A 3,887-nucleotide genomic window follows, 5' to 3' on the forward strand; every position below is an offset into this window, starting at 1 on the left:
CCCTTCATTTCGAGTTCTCGAGATCTGATGTACAAAAAATACATAAACCTTTATTAAGAGAAAGTAGTAGCAAAATGAGCACAAGAACTTGAAGGAATAAAGAAGCATGAAGCATATAACTTGAAACAAGTTACTATGGGACTTACAGGCAGAAATGATACTAGGTACTATTTAGGAATTAGTCACCGCGTTCTGAATTTCAAATTTTTAGTTCAATTTTTTGGGACAAAAATGTCTTGAGTTGTCCTGAAGTTAAGATTTTTAATTTAAAATTTCAGGATAAAATAAGTACTGGTTAATCTCTAAATAGCATCTTTAAAAATGACTATCTGTCCACTTGCCCCAACGTACAGAGTAGATGGGCTACAAAACAATAGAAATACTAGTATTGTACTTCAATCTTTGAGTCTGTTAGAAAATTGTTATTGGGTAAGGTCCACCCATAAGGGGTGCTAATTAGCTCGTTAACCTATTAGCTAGTCCTCCTCCTAAAATCCTAGTATTAGCCTATATAAGCACCACTACAGGTGTTGAAAGGAAGGTTTTTCACTATACTAGATACGGCTAGGGTTAGTTCTCTGCATACTTAGGGATAATTAGGCTGTGAAAATATTAGGTCTGTATGCCATGAGGATTTCCAACGACCAGTAATTCGAGTAGTGATTACTACAGACAATCCATCCGCAAGAAGAAACCAGTAAGTCTCCTATACTCCCAACGACGATTTCCAACGACCAGTAATTCGAGTTGTGGTTACTACAGACTGTCCGCTTCTGCAAAGAGAAACCGGTAAGTCTCCTATACTTCCAACGACTAGTAATCCGAGTAGTGATTACTACGAACAATCCGCTTCCACAAGGAGAAACCCATAAGTCTCCTATACTCATTAAATATTACAGAGTCATAATGAAAATCCTCCTAGATTTCCATTAGAAGACACAGAGAACACCAAAAACAGGAAATTAAATAAGAGATGTTCAACATAAGCATACCTTTTGACCTCTTAAAGTTTAACAAAACCAAGATTATAGGTGTTAGAAACTTTTGTTTGAGAAATAGGTGAAGAGTGCTGAAGAAAGTAAGCTCTGGAATTCAAAAAAATATGTGAGAGATGTTGAAGTAACATATTGTAAGGTCGCCAATAGTAGGGGTGGGCATTCGGTCGGTTCAGTTCAGTTTGAAGAAATTCGGTTCGCGGTTATTTGGTTTTCGGTTTTGTAAAAGTAGTAACCGAACTGAATTATGTTCGGTTCAGTTCGATTTTCTAATTTCGGTTCGATTTATTTCTAATCGATTTTCGATTTGAACATTATCATATTGGGCTCTCTCTATATAATAATTGGACTGACGAATTTGTTGGTTTTCTTTCAAAATTTCGGTAAGTTAGAATAAAATGGTAAGTTTGGATTGGGTCTTTGATGGACTTCAAAATATGGCTTATATTATTACCTATGAGCTTAGCCTATATATAACCTAAAGAATCTATATGCTAATAATTCGGTTTTCGGTTAACCGAACCAAATAAATTAATAACCGAAAACCGAACCAAAAACCTGAAATTTTAAAATTTTAAACTGAAACCGACCGAAAAAATCGAATAACTGAAACCAAAATAAAAATATTTTCGGTTCGGTCGATTTCTTCAGTTCGGACCGAAACATGCCCACCCTGGCCAATAGAATGAAAAATCAAATAAAGATTGAGAATTGTAGGCCACTAATTCATTGACTTCTGAATTAAACTCTTTTTCTGATACTGATTGTCATCTTAGTCTTTGTAATCAATTATGAAAATTATGTGCACGACCCTTGTTTTGAGAGCTGGCTTATAATATTATATATACTTCACATGGCACGAGATTAACAATTCCAAGATTAAAATACAATTCACTGACTTCTGAAGCTTTTTTAATACCCGTTATCATCTTAATCTTTGTTATCAACTGTGAAAATTATATACACGTCATTTGTTTTGAGATCTGGCCTATAATATTATATACTCCACCTGTCTTGTTTTGAGTTTTATAGTAATATTTATTCGAAAATCATTGATGATCTGGTTAATGATGTTTGAACAAATATAATAATTAAGTGTACAAAATGTTAATGTTAGGTGTGTTTGTGCTGATGCAACTTCAGTAAATTTCAAGTTTAATTTGATGCCTGAATCAGGAAAGGAGCTAGCCTTGGAAATACGGGTTCGGGTCCTGACTGACTATCTGAAATTATAGGAATAAATTTCATGGGTGGTTATTCAACTTTGTGTTCATTACCCAAAAGTATTTTTCTTTCTTTTGTTACGTAAAAATCATTCAACTTTGTATTCATTACCCAAAAGTCACTTTTCTTTCTTCTGTTACATAAAAATTATTTTACTATGCTCTAGTTATCACAATAATCACTTTGACCATATTTTACAAACCTTTCACCTGAAAAGTCTATTATGCCCTTGACATTATAAATCTTCCAATTTATGTAATATATTCGTACATTTAATTTTTTCAAGATATATAAGTAGCATTATTAAGTTTGTCAGTAACATTATCATGAATGTAAAGTTTCGTAAAATTTTGCCAAAGAATTTAAGATTTTATGGTGTCGAGGTAAGGTGATGTCCACGATACAGACTTTTTGGGTTGAAGAATGCACTGAGAAGTTGATGAAAATTTTTGGCAGAAGAAGACGATTCTGCGGTCAGTTTCGCAACCGCAGAACCACTCCGCGGGTCGCATACCCGTCGCAGAGCTGAGTAGAAAATGGTTGAATTTTGAAGGTCGTTTTGCGGTCCATTCTGCTATCGCATATCCATTTCGCAGTCCGCATTTTTCATCGCAGATTTGACTTGAAACTTTTTGTTGGAGGATTCTGTGGTTCATTCTGCGCCCGCATAAGTGGTCTGCGGACTGTAGACATGTCGCAGACCGGTCCAGACCAGCCCAATTCTTGGCATCATTTTAGCGGTCTATTTTGCGGGCTGCATATCTGTTATGCGGTCCATTCTGCGACCGCAGAACTGAGTTTGGAGTGTCCATTTTTCTATTTATATAATCCGGCCCCATTTTGATAAATAGCCTTAGGGGCTCATGTTGAAGCAAATGTATGATGATTTTAGAGAGAGGTAAGAGTATTTTAGAGAGATAAAGGGGAAGGCCTAGCATTCTAAGCACTCATTCTTGCACCAATCTTCAAGAATCAAGGAAGCCACTCACTAGACCACCATCTATCTGGGTAAGTTCTTGTCCTATACCACCCATACAAGTTATTTTACGGTCTAAGTATATTGTGGGATTGGAATTAGGCCATGCATGTGTCAATAGCTTGTAGTATATGTGGTTAATGAACTAGTTTGGATAGTTTCTTGTTGAAATCGGTTGACGGAGGAAGGGATTAATATTGTAGAGCTTTATAGTCTATTTTGCATACTAGGTGTTTGACAACATTCCTAAGAGAGTTACAACATGTGAATCCTTATAATTATTATCTGATTTTTGCTATCTTCCTATATATTGTTATTGTTAGAAGTGTTGGGACGTTGTAGTAACTTAAGAAAAGCTCAAACAAGGTATGTTGACTAAACTACTCTCTTAGAATTAAATTCCATGATGTTGACGTAAGTTTCAAGTATGATTGGCTCAAGTTCCGTATTCTCATGTTTCGACTGGTTCGCAATAAATCTGATTGTCCCGAGTATGTAGAGTGTCGAGAATTATGTATTCAAAAATTCATTCTGATTGTTCCTATCACCTTATGTTGTCCTTCGAGAATTTGTTCAAGAATGATATGTGTATTAAAATGTTATGACTTTGAGTCGTGTTTCAAATGAAAGTCCATTATGCTTAACTTGAAAAGAATACTCCATGCATCTAAAACTCCAATTGTTTATATGTG

The sequence above is a fragment of the Nicotiana tomentosiformis genome, chromosome 5, assembly GCF_000390325.3.
Source record: "Nicotiana tomentosiformis chromosome 5, ASM39032v3, whole genome shotgun sequence".
Lineage (NCBI taxonomy): Eukaryota > Viridiplantae > Streptophyta > Magnoliopsida > Solanales > Solanaceae > Nicotiana > Nicotiana tomentosiformis.